The sequence below is a fragment of the Melanerpes formicivorus genome, unplaced genomic scaffold (genome assembly GCF_026170545.1).
Source record: "Melanerpes formicivorus ecotype bairdi unplaced genomic scaffold, bMelFor1.0.p_v2 SCAF_13, whole genome shotgun sequence".
In the NCBI taxonomy this organism is placed as follows: Eukaryota; Metazoa; Chordata; class Aves; order Piciformes; family Picidae; genus Melanerpes; species Melanerpes formicivorus.
The window spans coordinates 9546948-9566040 of record NW_027142365.1 but is presented as its reverse complement, the minus strand read 5'-3'; the positions used below and the strand labels follow the sequence as shown (position 1 = coordinate 9566040).

Here is a 19093-nt window from a genome sequence, read left to right as displayed (position 1 = left end):
AATCTGTCCTAAGTATGTGTCTGACCTCCAGCTGTGTTCTCACATATCTGTTTAGCCTTCTGCTACTTGCCCAAGTTTTTGCAAGTCCCTTGCCACAAAGAATGGCTTGTGAAATAATGAATAGGTAATGCTCATCTGATTCCAGTATTTTAGGATACTGTTTAATGGTATGAAGAGTGAAATTTCCCCAAAATCTCATTCTTAAGCATGTGCTTAACTTCAGATTACTGAAGTAAATAGTGCATAGCCACTGCTAAATACACACAGACTTTTCAACAATCTCTTACACACAATTTCTGCTATGAGGGGGGGAGGTAGTGGTAAAAAAGGGACAAATAATTTTCTTATTTCACTTTCCTGCTCATGCAACACTGCCCTGCTCAGTACCTTCTCCTTACTCTGTAAGGGTTTGTATTAAGAATGTGTCATGTTCTCTGGACCATGCTGATTAGGAGTAGTTAAGGCTGTATCAGTGTAGGATACATCTTCCAACAAGTAAACTCTGTCTTCTAGACTTGAATTGACGTCTGTAAAGAATTTCAAAAGGAACTAATTTCCAAATCATTCCACCTACATTTTCCTTTTTTATTACCAAAACTCTTGAAATATAAAAGAAAATCTTTTGTCTTCTTGACCTTTATCCGAACACTGCAAAGCATTTGACATATGTACTGAAATGAAAATACAGATGAAACCTGAAATTCTTTTCTTCTCACTACACTCCATCTGGATATAACATCATGTGTGGTTTCAAAATAAAATTTGCTTGAGAAGCAAATTTGTGCTCAAACCTTTGCCCAAATATAAATGCATGCATGAAAGAATAAGCTCAGCATGAGACAGTTGCCTTACCTTTTAAAAATTCTATTTAAATTTCCTTTTGTTAAAGATGTCATTCTCTGTAATAGAAAAGGGATAGATTAGAGCTGCTTATTGCCAGTGCAACATGACTAATTATATCTCTTAATTCAGTAATCTTCTATTTTTAAAAGTATGAACAAATGGTCATGTAAGTCCAGCAGCACCAGCCATTTACATAGAAAACTTCTATTGCTTTATGACTTCAAAATTTCTTAAATAGATTAACCTATCCCCTAACAGTGGAAGGGCTGTTTCATAAAAATACTTACATGCTCTCCTTCATTCAAAACTTATTCTACTAAACAGCTCAATTCAACATTGTCACTGTTTGCACAGTTATCTTCAAAGCTGATCCTCCACTCAAACAAGAAGCCTATTTTGAATTTAAAGTATAAAATATTCCCATTAAAATTCATGGAATTTGGCTTATCTACATGGTTCTGAACATTTGGCATTTTAAATAATATAGTAACTTCCACAAAAGGCAAGACAGATGAAGAGTAATGCCAAAATGTCAAGATTATGCTGCTTCTTCCACTCTGTCATCACACTACACAAATAGTGTAGACAGGTTACTGCAAAGCTAAAGGGCCACACAACGTCAGAATGCCACAGAAATATAAATATATGCAATAATTCAGAATCTACGCTGTGCCTATTCAGTTGACAGAATTACTTTCTTGCTACCTTTTCTTAGCAAAATTTTACCTTTTATTCATGCTATGTGAAGTGCACCTTGGAGTGGTTCTTTATCCCCACCTCTCTATGTTGAGTTTGAAATATACATTTTCCCTCCTCTCAGATCATCTCCTGATCCTACAGCTCCCAGATATCACCAGGAGTTTCCACAGTAGGTCTGACTTGTTTGCAAGGCCTTCACTGTGAGACAGTGTCAGAAACCAAATAATGGCTTGAAACCCATTTATAATTGGTTCAAGACAAAAACATATCTGGGGAGTGAGACATAGGTTAAAACTTGGACTGTATGTAAACTTTCCCCAGTCTGCACCAAAGAATGAGTGTGCCTTCGAGCACACTTTGCAAAGTCCTAATCCCTTTGTGCCTCTGCCAACATGCCAATCCATGTTGCCTTTCACAACGCTTTTGCTCTCATTTCTAAGTATCTCTAACTCGAACACTTTGCTATCTAAGCTTGACAGTGCAAGTTTTTATTGTCCTTGGCTATCTCTCAACTGGTAATTTAGTACACCATGCTAGAATCTCTTCTTGCTGTTCTATTGTCACCCTGCCTGCTTTTCCAATCATTTCCCATATAGGCTTGGTCTACAAAACTCAGTATACAGTAACTGCTTTTACTGGTATGGACAAGCACAGTACTCATAGAACTATTGCATCTAGCATTCACTACAGTACTAGATGTCAGCTCCACTGTCACAGATGTATTCCTCAATGACGTGTTATGGTGTGCCAGCCTTGTACTTTAAAAAGCTTTATTCAGTTTGTAAATATTTATTTAGTGATCAAAGTCTGAAAGTAGCTTTCCTTTCTGATTTTGGGGTTATTTTTTCTCTGTCTAAAGAAGGTTTCACAGTGAAATGCCACTTCTAATCTGATTTTCTGTGTCTAGGGTATATTTTATTAACCCTTTTTATTTTCTTCAGTGATAGATTAGTAAACTCCAAAGTAGCTTAGAAACATTGCTTAGTGACCTTTTTGTTCTTTGCATTTTTTGAGGAGAAATCAACAAAAGACAACAAAAGTAACCTTTCCATATTCATTACCATAAGCTGCACTGACCTTAAGAAGCAGTCTTATGATTCGACACTTGTATACAGGGTACGGCTGCTGTGCTTGTTTTAAGAATCTGACAATTTTTCTTCTTCTTAGAGCTGTGAGGGACAAAGAAATTAGGTCTATTATAATACCTGTACATTTGCAAAGGGTGGAATGACAGGTGAATCTCCCAAAACTCATATCGTAAGAATAACCTTTTGTGAATGTTTCCTCGGAAATTCACTTCTAGTTGATATTAAGAATAGAAGTCTAAAGGTGTCTTAGAAAGCTAATAATAGGATAATTTTAATTAGAAATTTCGAGGTGTTTTTCTTGGGTTTAATATTTAAGAGAAGGAAAGCTAATTTAAAAATAAAAATATTATTTTCTTTCCCTTCCCTGGAAAGGAAGAGAAGCCAAATGGGAAGTATCGGTATTTAAAGGGCAAAAGAAAGATAGGAAGTATGTGTAAGCTCAGCATTAATGAACCTACATTATTGCATTAAGCCTGATTTCTGGAGTTCCTCGATATTTGATCTTGATAGCTTAATTAGTGTTGCTGCTAAACTCTGCATTGTTTTCTGGGAGATTGTCTGAAAGGAAAAAGGAGAAGAGAAAATAAATAATGTGTCTAACTCAGGGGCTTATCTGGTGAAATCTACATCATTTCTAGTTCATAAAGAATTAAGTGATGATAAAACTTTTGCATTCTATATTGAGAATCCCTGTGGTTTTAAGAACATATTAGTTGGTGTTAAGGCAAAATTACTAAAAAAAGACAAACCTATTTTCTAGCATAACTGAACTCATTGTCCTCTTTGTCCTGGACAACCTGAAAAATTACCGTGTGTCTGTTTTGCTGCCTACTTGGACACCATCCCTTTCTAGATTATTAATGAATCTATTAAATAGCCAGTGACCTAGAAAGTAACCACAAGATGCCCTGTCATTAACATTTCACCATGATAAAAACACACCATTTAATCATATTCTTTGTTTTTTTCCTCTACTGGCCGTTTATAGGTCTGGGCCAATGTTTTCCTCTTTACTTCAGGACTTTCTACCTATAGTCATAACCTTGAAAAATAATTTTGGCGATCTGAATAAACTACATCAAAAGGTCCTTTATGCACTCTTTTATCAGCACTTCACAAGGTTTGTAATATTGTGGCTCTGTGACATATTTTCTTCAGCACTAAACCAAACATAGAGAAGATCCTGTTTTTTCTGTTACGCCACGATCACTGCCTCATCCGTAGTAAACACTGTGGGAGCTGAGTTGTGTAATCTGATCTTAAAATGTATTCTACAATGTAATTCTGACAGAAAATTATTTTACTTGTAATCTAATGTAGTGAATAATAAACATTTACAGTGGTACAATTGCTGTAAGGGCATTACAAAAATTGTGAGGGGATTGGAAACTGGAGTGGGAGGCACTGAAGATAGCTTTTCTAGAGAAGAAAAGAGAAGATAGACCTATAGTTGTAATGGATGAGAAATGGTGTTGCTTCACAGAACCAGCACTGATTAGCTCTTTTATTATCATCCAAGTGTTTTGTTTTTCTGATTTGAACTGTCATTCACACCCACTGGTCAGTAATTCCCTGGAGTAATTCTATAGCTCTGGATTGATTTTACATGTAGCTTCAGTGTGCTCCATGCATCAGAAGCAGCAGAAAGAGTGTATTTTATAAATGTTTCAGATAAGTTGTAGATGAGTTTCTTCAGAAGCTTTGGACGTTTGCTATTTGTTCCAGAATGCCTGGCGCCTCCATTTCGATAGTGTTTCATCTTAATTAGTGAAAAGGTGTAAGGGTCTCCTGTTTCATTCAGGCAAAGAATCATTTAGCTTCTCAGATGGACCTTTCCTTAACTGCTTCATTAACCTTTGTTGGTCTTGAGCAAATTCTTCTCATTCTTCTCATTTTGATGTCCTCAAAGTATCTTATATTTGGTTTTCACTGCAAAATAGGTTTAGATGCTTGGATTGTCCTCTTTCAGAATTTTGGCTGAGGTTTATACTGGGTCTCTAACACTTTAGTTCCAAATTTTAATTAATTTCTGTATATTTTAACTGGTCTCTTGAATCTTGATATCAAGGATTTATTCCTGTCTTCCTGCTTTCTTCATCATGCGTTTCGATGCTCTCTTAATTTTATTCTGAGTAGCACCATTCCTTCCTGGGGATTTTATTTTGCCTCTGGTTTTCAAATTCTTATTAGCCTTTTGGCTTTTATTCCTCAAAAATTCCTCCTTTGGAAGTTCAATACCACTTCTGGTGCTCTTTTGCTAAAAATACCCTACAAACTGTATCTGGAATATAATTGTATGCAGTAGGACCATAGCAGCAGCAAAACATTATCATTAGCAATGCTACAGCTTTAATTTCTCAATTAAATAAACTTTCCTTTGCTTTTCACAATTTTTTGGTACGAGAAAAGAAAACAAAACTAATTGCAGTTTATTTTCCATTGATAAAAGTGTAGAATAAGAAAGCTAAGTCTTGGCTTCTGTTTGATCAAGGAAATCCTGTCCTGTGCAAATTCCAGTAAAATGCCAATTCTGCTGCATGCTGGAACAATATAAACAGCCCCTCATCACCAGAGCATGCAATAATAGTGTCATCCCTCCAGGTAGAGTTCATCTGAGTGAACTCTAGTTAGAAAATAATAGTCTCTCTGTAGTCAAAGCAATGGAAGTACCTCCAAAGAACAATTCATGAATTCTGGTTTGTAATTCATATATTCTGTTTTAGATGTTTATTTAAAACACCACTTCTGGAGCTGCCTTCCTGCCTCCAGCAGCTATAAGGAAATCCTACATAACAGACATGTGTGGCAAAGTTAAGCCTAATCAGTCCACCCATTACTGTCATTTGGGGATTCAGTAAATCCTGTGACTCCCGGTACCACCACTGGCCCCTTGGGCAGTTCCTGCTGTGTCTGTGGCTTCTATGGCAGAAGCAAAGAGGGGCAAGATTTTCCCTTTAGATGTTTTATGCTATGTGTCTAAAAAGGTCATGATGTTATATCTGTTTCTTAAATGTTTTTTTGCTAGGTATCTATAAAGGTCATGTTTCACCACAGCCTGAGGTGTCTGTCCTAACTGAGGAACTGTGTTAGCCTGTTTCTATTCCCAGTCTGTCAGAAAATACACAGCAAGGCATAAGTTGTGAACTTAGCTATATTAATGTAAACTCCATTGTTCTGAAAACTTTAATGTATCCAATGGCTTCCAAAATGTTGACAGATATTCTGCATTTATAAAGTTCAAGTGGTGACTTTCACTACTTTGGGTTTTCTCTCTTGCAGTCTTGTGACTATGTGATATTTATTTATTTATTTATTTCCAAAAAATATCTCCAGTTATTGAGGCTTCTTTGCTGCACATATTTTAGATGATTTTTGGTTGTTTTGTTTTGTTTGTTTGTTTGTTTTTCAAAGTTGTATGTTTAGAAAGGATAAAACTAAAATCTCTAGCTGGGGACTGGGTGTCATTTTTCAGCCCTTCATAAAAGCATTTAATGAATCCACAGTAACATCACTTTGGAAAGGCATCTGTAAGGCCTCATGACTGCCCATGTTGTGCTTCTTAAGAGGTTGCCTCATGATAAATGTGCACACATGTGAAAACTGCTATTTTCTCCTTATCATTGCCATCGTGGGGTTTGTTAGCTTTTGCAACCTTGACTTTGAGACTTGCCTTCTATATAGGTTTGTATGTGTGCTGGAAATGGAAACATAACTGTTATACAACCTAGCTTCAGCTGGAGAAGAAAAAAACAATATTCCAATTGCCACTTAGTAATAATTCTGTCATATTTTGTGGCATTGAGAATGTAACTTATAATGCCTGATGAATTCTCCCTGTAGCAGCCAGTATTGTAGTTCTACTAGCTGAGTTTTATCACATGAAAGGAGGAGCAGCAGCAAGCTCTGAGAGAGTAATTGTAAACAGTAGATCTTTCCCTTGATTTGATAGTATGGATTGGATAATTTTCCAAATCAGTAATTCCTCAGTATAGCATACAGCACAGGTGGCTGCTGATAACTCAAGCCTGCAAGAGTCACAAAGCTGGCATGTTTACGGCATTGCCGCCGCTGCATATGTTGGTATAAAATACACAACAATGCTCCTAAGGAGGAGAAAGAATGAGAAATGATAACGTTAAATCAATAATCTTTATTTGACTCCTTTTATCTCTGTTCAGCTCAATAGCACAAGAAAATGAAAGCAATGTTTTTTTGTGAGAAATTTGGATAGTAGAGAGCGCTCAGCCACCATGAAAGTAATTTCATATCTGGAGATGAGCTGTGAAAGCAGCTTTTCTGTTTATTTGAGGGATAGAGCAGAGAGGCCCAATATGACCAGCAGCAGTTTGAAAATGGCAGAAAGGAGTAACTGCGCATTTCTAAGTGTCTTAAATCTTTTTCCGATTGGGAAAGTGATCTCATGAGGAGGCATTAAATATGGCACACTTCTTCAACATGCTAAATGGTGGTAGCACTTCCATCATTAGCTATGGGTTTATTTTGGTAGCATGCAGAGATCAGATTGTATAATTACTGCACTGGCTCTTGCAATATGTTGTTGGCTCAAACCTTGGCAGACACACAGTTGCTGAGCAGACTGGTCAGGTTCAGCCCTGAATAGTCTGTTTTTTTGCAGGATATGCAAGCTGTATAACACACAGAAGACAAGGGGTTTTAAACTTTTTACAAACACTGGATACAAAAGAAAAAAAAACCTTTTTCTTTTCTCCTCTTTCCTCTGACAGAGCACCCTTCTTTCCTTTTATGTTGTAGACCTGACTATTACCACCCCCAGAACCCGCATGTTTAATAGAATTTGGGGCTCAGAGTCCAGTCGCATGACTATTGTTATCTCTGTGGTCATTGTTAGATGGATAACAGCAGTTTGTGGTCTGGGTAGGAAAATTATTTGTATGTGGATAAGGAATGCCTGTTGCACTTTTTGACCACTACTTAAAATCCTCCTGTTGCAATATGGTCATATAATAGTCTAAAGGGAAGTGGGAAAGGCCAAAGCAAAAACTCCTACCAGCTGAGCCTATTTAACCTACCATCTGTTTCTGAACTGCCAACTAGCCTCTAGTTACTGAGGAAGCTGCCATCCAGTTAACTTGCAGTGTAACATATTGCTGGACTTTAACAGAGGCAGAACTGGAAGGAATGCAGAGATTTTAACTTCTGTGCTTCTCTTCACTGAGAGCTTGCACTTATGAAAATAAAATTGCAGCAGGAGTACTTCCTCAGTTTTCTTGTGGTGCTGTGTATTGCAGATTTTGTGCAAGTACCAAATGTGCCATATTATGATGTCAAGCACGTGCTAAGACCGTACATCCAAAGCAGGCTTGTTCTGAGCTGTTAAGATTATTTCTTATAGATGTAGTATTAGCACATTTTTCAAACATCTCTTTTGTTTAGCAGCTTTGCTCTTGCATTAATTCGCTTTCCAGTTTAATGTATTGGCTCTGAAAGCACTGCAGCTTGCATTTGATCTCATCAGACAGTGCTAGCTGAACATCATCATAGGTGGTCTGCAAATGGCAAGGGGACCTAATGTATTGAAGCAAATATTCCTGATAATTCTGTAGATGGCACTCTTTGCTCTGCATCACTCTTCAGCCCAGGCCTTTATACAGTGCTAGTTGTTTTCTGCACAAGATAGCAGGACCAGTACCCAATTTCAGTAAGGTAGACCCTGTGCAGATCACCTTTTTAGATTCAACTACATAATCACTCCTATCCTGGATTATCACATTGCTGTGTGCCCCTAAATGTTTAAAGGCTTGTGCTGGTAGTGCCATTCATTGCTGCATTATTACTTTTGTGATAATGAGTGCATGTACAGTTTTATTGAACACAAAAATTTGTGGGTTAATTATTATTTACAGGAGCTCTTTGCTGGATTCTGCTATTTTGGGTCATACCAAAAGTACTTTGTAGCTGAAATAATCCCACTAATGACAGTGAGGTAATTCAGACAGGATGGTTCAGCCTGATGGGAAGCATGGATGGCTGAGTCCACTTCAGCCCTGAGGAGTTAAATCTTGGACTGTTCTCACAGACTTGAGCAGTTTCCCGGGCTGAACAAGCTGTGGGATGTCATTTCTGCTTAGTGTTTCCAAGAAATAGCAATCTTCCAAAGAAGTCATATCTTTTCATCAACATCTTGCTGAGATGATGGGTAGAAAGAGGCTGGAGTTGGCATTCCTTTTATTTAAAAGTAAAAACTAATTTTAAAAAATTAAGAAAAATGCATTGAGAACAAGACAGTTTCTCCCACTGCTAACAGCTCAATCCTCACAACACAAAATACCCTATTTGTGATCCTCCTGAACAGTGAATTGTGGTATTTCAGCCCTCTTACTGCGTCTAAGATACAAGACATTAACTATCTAGCTTTAGTTGAAGGGAATGCCTGAAAGGAGAAACTGTGGGTGTGTGACTTCTTGAACTAGTAACAATTTTATCAACTCACTGACATCAAGAGATGTGAGATGCTGATGCCACCTCAAAAGCTTCCAGCTTGTTAGCCTTTCACACTCCTATTAGGATGCTCCTAGTCTAGCTCACTGGGTAAACTTGGTAATTGTCTTTAAAGGATGTATAGAAATCTGAAAGGTGTCTGTCAGCAGAGCATTAGAAGCTGCTGGCTGGTTGGTAAAAGGAGCAAAGGGAAGCTGAACAAAGTGAAACCTTTGCCTACAGTCACAGACCTTTTAAAATCCTCCTCCATTCTGGGCAGCTTTTAAAACATTTACTGTAATAATTATGTATGTATGTAAAAGAGCTTCTACAATGGCTATTTCAACCATAGATGGAACAGAAATCTTCAGGTAAATATGACAACTGATTTCGAGTGTGTATTTTTAAAGAGACAGATGGGAAAACATGTAAGGGCCCAAATTGTACCTTCATCGACTTGCATTATGCAGTGAAATAGTCCTATCAAGGGCATCTCACTCCTGAGGTGAATCAGATTAATTTTTAATTAAGCATCCAAATGACTGGCAAGTGCAGAAATTCAGAATGCAGATATGGAAGATACTTGTACAGATCTTGGGGGAAGATTTTAGAATTATCTTCACCGAGTAGAGTTATCCTTATTAATTTTGTGCAAAGATGAAAATGAATGTAATGAGAAGTCTTGTTTATGGTATATCTTCCAGTTTGCTGGTTTAAAGCAATTATGGAATTCATACAGTCTTTTATTATATTTCAAGTGTAATAAAAGCAAAAAACAAAACAAAAAAAAAGATGAAAGGTACTTCATTGATTTTTCTCTTTCTTAAAGATAGCAACAATATGCATAAAGTTCTAAGCCAAAACACATATCATTTTGTAAACTTTGCCTAATCCTACCTACTGTATGTGATAGCAGAGGGTTCAGCACTTGTGCTTCTCATAGGGTGACTCAATATCTCCTGACAAATAATAGCAAAAAGAGGGATATGGACATGCTGGAACGTGTCCAGAGGAGGGCCACGAGGATGATCAGAGGGCTGGAGCACCTCTCCTACGAGGACAGATTGAGGGAGTTGGGGCTGTTCAGTCTGCAGAAGAGAAGGCTCCCAGGTGACCTAATTGTGGCCTTCCAGTATCTGAAGGGAGCCTACAGGAAGCCTGGGGAGGGACTTCTCAGGATCTCAGGTAGTGATAGGACTAGGGGGAATGGAATGAAGCTGGAGGTGGGGAGATTCAGGCTGGATGTGAGGAGGAGGTTCTTCACCATGAGAGTGGTGAAGCCCTGGAATGGGCTGTCCAGGGAGGTGGTTGAGGCCCCGTCCTTGGAGGTATTTAAGACCAGGCTGGATGAGGCTCTGTCCAGCCTGATCTAGCGTGGGGTGTCCCTGCTCTGCCCATGGCAGGGGGGTTGGAACTAGATGATCCTTGTGGTCCCTTCCAACCCTGACTGATACTATGATACTATGAAATTTAACTATCTTTAATCAGCTCCTTTACCCAGTAATCTCAGTTGTAGTTACATAGAATTACCCATTAGTCCCAGACAGGACCACACAAAATCACTCCAAGTCTTTCATGACTTCATATTCAGCTTTTTCCACCAGGGGAAAAAAAAAAAAAAAAAAATATATATATATAGATATGTGCAGCTAATGAAAAGGTAAACTCTCTGTGTACACACTGACATAAATGTCAAATTTTAATGATTGCCCTCTTTGAACTTTGGACAACTCATACATACTGTGGAATCCTGCATAAGAAACAGTAAATGTCATCAAGACAGTGCATGGGATGTAATGTATTATAATAAAAGGCCAAATGACTTGAAAGTCAGGTTTTCTTGCATTTTTCATGAAAGAAAAATTGACCCATTTTTGTGAAAGATGTCACTAAGTCATAGGATAATTTTGGCTGCAAAACAGAAGTCAGTGACCAAGACTTGTGTTCCCAGAGACAGGCAGACACTTTTGGAAATGCTTCTCCTCATTAAAAGGTACTGGCTGATTCAAACAAAAATGCTTTCATCTTTCATTCTGCAGAAATTGGTACATGGCCATGAAAAGTGGTTGTTTTTTGCTTTTTTCTTCCCCTCTTTCTCTCTGAGCTTTTGCAGACTTCAGCTACAGTATGGAAACACTGTATTTTTGGCTGAGCAGGGACCCTTCTGTTGAAAATAGCTTTGATGTCTAGGAAAGGATAGTGAATGTGTTTGACATTTTTCTTGAAATTAAATCAAAGAAAACCTTCTTTTTTTTTTCACTACCTCCTCTCTCTCTCTATATATATACACATTTATATATATAGGTATGTATGTGTTTGGCAAAGACTGAGGAACTAGAGGACAAAAAGATTCCTTTGGATTTTAGCTTCTTTCCTGCCTTTAATGATGAGCATTATTGCTATCTTGCAGAGCACCTCGCTCTAAGAAATTACATGGCAATGCTTAGTGTAAGCCAAGAAGTTAATGAATATATACCATTTGTTATACCTCATCAAAAGATTGAAAAATAAGTAAAAAATAATTAAACATATCTAAATTCTGCATTAGATCAATCTCTGGACATGACTAAAGACACAAATTGATGTCTCTGTTGCAGTTGTATCAGTTAATCGCCTAAAAATGTTTTGACTTTTTGTAAGTCATCATTGTCATGAGATCAGATTAAATATAATTTCTCTAAAAATGCATAAAAAGGTAAAGTTTTGGAATTTGAAGCTCTCTTCCCCCCCCTTTGTTTCACGTGCTGTGAGTACACAAGCATCAGTGGTTACAAGGGGAAAAGGAGGAGGGATCAAATGCGATATTAATATTTTCTGAGATCCTTGTCATGAAATTCACAGCAGAACAGAGAAAATTGGCCATGAACATTGGAAAATTGTGTGCAGGATGCTCATTTTTGGAGTTTGCCCTCTGTTTTAGAATGTAATATATATAAAATTGCTATGAAAGGAGAAAAAGAAAGAATGTGATACAGAACAGCAGGGAGCCTTCTTTAAAAACACAGTTCAAGCCTCCCACAGTGGTACAGTTTAGTTGTACAGGGAGAGGAAGCATTCTCATTGCTTTTCGTCATGAATCCAAGCAACAAAAAGGGCATGACAGAACCAGAGGCTTGATTTGAGTGCCAAGGGCTCAGGAGAAGCAGATCTCATTGGCTTGGCACCCTTCTCCTTGACAGGAGCAAATCGAGTTATCCTGACTTCCCTGCGGGTAAGACAAGCTCCAGAAGTGTACAGGCTGGCCTTGCAGCAGCAGCTGAGCACTTGGAGCAAATTAGGATGTTGAGTTTTACCAGTGACATCCCATCATGCCACCAGCCCTGATGGGGAGAGTGCCCAAAGCCAAGATGCTGGAAGAGTGAATGTGGGGATGGAGATTTTGAGGACCAAGTGGGTATGAAAGCACAGTACAGAAGCTAAGATCTCCTCAGGGAGCACTCAATGTGTTATAATTATCTTTAGTTTCTTCCCCCATTCCTTAAATGTAATTATTCTTCATCTGGTGCTATTTAATTGTTATTTGCCACTACTGGTAGCATATGTGGAACTGGCAGCATATGTGAGACTGGACATGCAGGCACACCAGATATAGCTGTACAGTGTATAGAGCTCTCATAGGTGTGTACTGATACCCTGTATTATAGGTTCTGCTAATGTGCAAGCCAAACTTCACACTAAATAATGGTAAATGATTTTGACAGGAGTGGGAAAACAGATGCTGGGTTCAGAACCAGCCCCTGTGACTCGTTTCTTTATCATTTCATATTGCCAAAAGCTTTGCCACAGAGCAAACTCCTGTGGAAAGCAATGCTTGCAAAAAATAAAGGTAATTCTTCTAAATTTTTGTTCATTAACTTTTCTGGTAGTAATTGCCTGGCCATATTATCTGGAAGTAAATTAGTTATCATCAGGCTTGACAAAGTGCTGTGGATTATCTGTAGGTTCATTCTGCTGGTGTTCCTGTTCAGGGTCAGTTCAGTTCAGATGGTCTATGCAGATGGTACCATTTACTTTTTAAGAAACAGCCAACACAAAAGGAGGATGCTAAACAAATTCAAGAATTAAAAATCCTTGCACACATTGTCATATGAGACTACTCTGTTTTCATATTTGGTTACTGAAATGAAAAAGTAAGGTTTTTAATAGCATTTGTCCCCTGCCTAAAATACAGGAACTATGCTTAGGAAAACAGGCAAAGAATTTCAAAGATTCCTATGATGGAGGGTAATAGGTGTTTAGGATGATGCAATTAACACTCCAGAATAGTTTGGGTGTTTAGGGGAGGAATCAGAGGCGTGGAACGCAATTAAACCAAATTTGTTCAGCAGAAATCCAGGAGGCAAAGTCTTTAGTATTAACAAAAATATCCAGGGTTACTCACAACTACACAGTGATCAGGAGCTTCCATACCTTGTATGAAAGATGACTCTTCCTTTGATGTATTCTTCATTAGTATCTTCCTCAAGCATTGATTTCAGGGACAGTTGTCTGTTATTTTGGGCAATATTTTATGTTGTTTTTTTAAGTTATACCAATTAATTCCCATTTCAGCACCTCCTCATCTGATGAAATCTATTTTCTGTTCCTTTTTATAGGGAACTGTTCACCTTGGTGTTAATTTCATAGTTTTGAAAGTTATTGTACACTTCAGATAAATCCTACAATTATCCTACAATTATATTGAAGCTCTGTCATAGGAATTGATATTTTTTCCTAATTTTACCACTTTAATTGGAGGTAAATGGCTTGGACTAATGCATCTCAGTAAAGTATAGCCCTGTTTTCAAACAGTTTGGTTAAATATTAATGCTGAAAACCCCACAAAAGTCATTACAAAACTGAATATTCCTTCAACTCCACTTTGTAACACCAAGCTTTTAAAAATACTTCATTACATTCACACCATCCCCACGTTAAAAAAATTGCTGCATAATGCTCCTGTGTAAACTTTGCATGAAAAAGGAAATCTGCTGTCATTTTGCACTGCGTGTCTGCTTTAGTAATAAAAGATGTGAAGGGCTGAACTTTCTGATTGCCATGCAGGCTTAATTCATGCATAAAATTACTGTACTTGCTCATATTGTACAACTCTATGCATATGGAGATACTCCTAATACTATCTACACCTACATCTTCATACACAGCCCTGCTTTTGTACTTCAGGAGATCAGGACTGCAGCCCTGATGGGACCAAGAGGTGCAGGTATATAGGGTTATGGTTGGACTTGAATTTGGGAGCTTTTTCTGTTGAACTAGAGAAGATAAAACAAAAGTTTCAAAGAAAACAAACAAACAAATGTCCTTGCTGTGCTGCTGGGAAGCAGAGTTATGCAGAAGCTGCGTCAAGACTACAAAGTAGTGCAGACTGCTCCCTTCTCCCAGCTTTTCATATTTGAGTTGTAGTCTGAATACATGGTAGCTCTTTCATGCATCGATTTTGTGGGTTTCCTTGCCTTGGAAACCAAAGCATCCTTGCAAGTTGATGAATGCCTATGGCTTATATTATCAAATGAAGTCAAATCTCCCCAGTGAAATATTTTGTCTTCATATGTATCTAAAATAATGTGACGGCTTCTGTTAAGTAGCCTGGGCACTTGCACATCAATACTTTCTTTATATGACTCCAGACATTTATCAGATTGTAGCACTATTCTAGGAAACCTATCTTAAGAAATTGCTTTAGTGAAAACAAAAATTAATTGCTATTCTGAGATAGGTTAATGATTTGTTGTATCTGCAAGTACCTCTGCATGGTTTCATAAGCCAAGAGGTTGCCTAAAGGAATGGCTGGAGTTTTATACTTATTCACAGCAAATACTACCTCATCCCTTGTTGACTGGAATGGCTGTTTCCCAAATTCTCTCTGTCCTACTGGTGGTAAGGCTGAAGTCAGAAGTAGGTGTGAGGGCCTTCAGGTTTCTTGCTCCATCTACTTTAAAGTGGGAATTGTGTTTTCTTCCTTATATTAGTAAGATGCCAGTTGAGATATATGTCTCGTATGTTGAGCTACATAGTTGGCTGAGTTTGGAATGAGCAGTTTGCACTGATGCTTTGTCCTCAGGTCCAAGTTACAGTGGGTATTCTGCTCTGATAAGGAAAGCTCATAGCAAAGCTATGGAAGATTAGGAATTTATAATTTATTTAGCATATAGATTTAAGGTTGTTAATTTTTATGAATAAATTCTTAAATATTTTTTTCTCTTCTGGCTAATCTTCTTTAGTCTGAACACTGGAATTTATCAAGAGAGGATGCTTCTAATCTCTTGATTGCTTTTCTGTTCTTCCATGCTCTAAGTAAAAGCTACTTTTATTTCCCTTAGTGATTGAAATCATTTTCTTTGCTGCACTAAATTGGTTTTGTATTTCATAATTTGCATGCAAATCTAGAGAAAATACTTTGACAAATAATAAACCTCATGAATGAAACTGCTTTAAGCCTTAGAAAGCAGGTATGTTGTCCCAAAATTTTGAAGTTATGCATTTGTGTTCTTGCAGGCAATTGAATTTTAAATGTACCCTAAAGCCTGTCTTCTCTCCCAGTGTAAGACCTGAACCTAATGCTGAAAAGGGCTAGCTGAGTTCATTAAAGGAAACTTGTATTTTAACTTGATTACACTGTTTGCTGATATATGATCTCCATGTGGCCTGTAATATATTTTGGCAAAGTAAGTGTCAGCTGTAGCAGGTATCAGAAAATAGAAGGCTGCAAACCAGGGTGAACAGTAAAACAAGGCATTTGGCAGTAATCTTTCCCACAACTTAATATGTTTGTTTTATAAGCAAAGTCATGACCCTATTAAAATATTCATTTCTTCCCTGGTTTTCATATAACAGGGAAGGTAGTAACAAGATAGGGCTTCCCTGCACTGTGATTTCCTTATCACAACTCCTGGTTTTAGTAAATTGCTAAAGTATCCCAAATTACTTTCTTCCTGCAGCTGAACCTGTATTAATATGAAAGCGCAACTCTGTGTGAGTACAGGTGTGCTGCCTCAGTGGAGGTACAACAGTCAGCCAAGGCATACCTCAGGTTCACCTGTAGGAAGTCCTCTCCTACACTTGGCACACATGGTAGTCGAGTTGCCCAGCTCACATAAGCAGTGAAGTAAAAGCTAAGCTCCAGGGCAGGACTCAATTTGCCCAGCCCATCTCAGGGACCAGCTAAGGTTTAATATGCTCTGAGCTGAGAAGTGGCTGTCCACTAGTGGCCTCAGGCATTGACTGTTTAGCCGTGATCTTCCTGAATGAGTGACAGAATGGAGTCTTGTACAGATACCAAGTGGGTATTTTGTCTGTGCAGAAATGATAAGTTTTTGTAGGGCTATGTGAGGGAGGCCTGTTTCCGAGGATGACCTTGGATGCAGCCTTTCTAGACAGTGGAACTACATCCATCTGGATGTTCATTCCAAACCACATCTATCTGGACCTCATTCTCAAATCCAAGTCATTAACTTTTATAAGACTCCACCTTTTCTTACACCTGCATGAAACATGAATTTAGATCATCTGTGGTCTAGGTTAGAAATGGGAGAAGTGGGAGGTACCTGAATTCTTCTCTTCTTCAGATAAAGCCTGCAATGCACATTCAAATACTTTTTAGAAGCGGGCAACACAACTCCAGACTTACATAAGAGGGTGTCCACAGAGAAACTATGTAATGCCAGGACTAAAGTTGCTTCTGAAAAAAACTTAATTTGTCCCTTTTTGAGTGCAGGCACTCTGACATTCTTTTAAAAGTGAATACTTGGTTTTTTCCACAGTCACGTCCTAACTGCTGCATCAGCAGTTAGCTTATGTTTGCTTCCATCCTCTTGGTGCCAGAGCTTTCTTTACCACATACATACCAAACCTGCATTGAATACAGAATTACTGGTTCCTTCATTGTTCTCATGGCTATCATACCTGAATGCTTCATACACAATAATGAAATTACCTGTGTAATACCCTGAGCATTCATGGATTTATTATCCCTACTTCACAGGTAATGGACAGGGGTACAGGGAGAGTAAGAACAAAATAGGTGACAATGTATCAGCTAATTTCTAAACAATATTTTTTTCATAGTCCTTATAATTTTAATCAATTTCATGTGTATATAAATACAGTTTTAATCTACATTAGTTACAGCTGTAAGTGTTCTATAGCTCAGCTCAATTGTCTTGTAGAGAGGCCAGAAAATGAGGAACATCAAATTAATGGTCATCTCTGGGAAATGCGAAGTGATTTGTCTAACATCACACAGGAACTCCATGGCAGATCCAGAAATGGAATTCAGTTCTTCAGTGGCAGCTGCCTTAACCATTAAATCTTATTTTCTCATTCTGTAGTCCCTTGCTGGTTCATTATATACCTTCCAGTTCCTGAAACAAATGAGGCAGAGAGAAATGAAAGCCTCATTCACTACATAAACCTGATTCAATCCCAGAATACCATTTCTCAGAATACCATCCACAGTGCACACAAAAAGAGCTGCAGCTATGCCATGGAAAAATAGTCTGTGATCACATCATTGAAGATAGTTTCATAGCAGATTTGTTCAAGAGGTCCAAATTGAGTTGCAAAAGCAGTTTTAATCTAGCATTTCCTACCTTTTGAATACTTGAAATTGAATGGGGTCGTTTAGTAATTATTTCTGATACTTTGAAATGAAATAATAAAACAGAATTTCTGCTCTGCTGAACAATACTGACCTTCACCTTAGATGATCAGAATTTATATCTTCATCTTTATAGTAGAGACAGCTAGCACCTGAGCTCTTAAAGTAAACGTTATTCATAGATGGCTACTTAACTTTTATGAGAGTCAATCACTAGAGTGAAAACAAAGTGCACCTTCTTTTCACAAAAGCCCATAAAGTACTAAATCTCTACCTTCACATAAATGTCTGGAGGAGACTTTCTTGTATACAAGGATGACCTATCAATTCCTGTGTGTCTAGGCTTTCTTTGTGTACCTGTTCGTCTATTCGCCCTGTATATTCTGCCCCTCCTCCGCTCAGTTTTTGCCATCACATACTTCAGAATATTTTTCTGTGACTGCCTGTACTTATTGGTTAGTATATTGAAGGAATGGATAAATGGAGAGATGAAAAAGTAGTGTCCCATCTGGACACTACAAGTGAGGACCACATTTGGAGAACAGGAAGAGCACTTAATTGAGTTGAAGTGCTTTTAGGTTGCTGAGTACCTTCAGAAGGCTGGAATGCAGAAGAGGGTAGATGGAAATCAACAAACCGGGGGGTGGGGTGGGGTGTCTTGTTATTATTCTTGCCAAAGGGATCCATGGCTTCCATTTTCTCAAGAAAATCAGAGATACTGCGTAAATGTCCCAGGCTGCCTCGGTGTACTTTGAAGTTCAATTCAAGGCAGGTGAAATATGCAGCAGCCTACTGCAGCCTGCACTTTGCGTGGCACAGTGCTTCCTTCCACACTTTGACTCTTGGCTGTCTGGGGTCAGATGTTGACAGTGTTTTTACCAGTAGGACAGAATATACCAGTGAGTCAAATTTCTCTATGAATTTGTTGCTCTTAAGTGAAACATGGCTGGGTGATAAAGCATACTCTAGACCCAGTCTGGTCCGTCATTTTCTGCAGTGCTCTATGAGCCATTCCAGTGCTGCAGTGTGGAGGCTAAAAGTCAATGAGTCAGGCTTGGGCGTGGATAAATCTATTACTTTCCTAAAGAATTTTGGCTTAGCTTTCTCACTTCACTTGTAAGTACATTTTTCAGTTTCTGGTTTCTTGGTCAGGAGCCAAAATTTTCCCTCCTGTTACATGTTCTATTAGAGGAAGGGTAATCCCTGCGGCTTTGGCAGGTGCCGATAACTTCCGCAGGGAGGTAGCTTTTGCAAGGACATATTGTGACAGGGCGCGTTGCTCTATAATTCATTCCTATCCCTTTTGCCTATCAAAATTCCGCTGTGCAGCACCAGCTCATTTCAGAGAGGCTCTTGTTTGTTAGCTATTAGTGCATGTCAGATGGCGAAGGAACCTATGGCTTGTTTG

The 19093-nt window shown here is 38.2% G+C and overlaps 1 protein-coding gene across 1 annotated transcript in view; it reads left to right on the top strand.

Annotated features, from left to right (window-relative positions):
• PTPRN2 (protein tyrosine phosphatase receptor type N2) overlaps positions 1–19093 on the top strand; it is a 612734-nt gene that overhangs the window by 319061 nt on the left and 274580 nt on the right. The window lies entirely within an intron of this gene.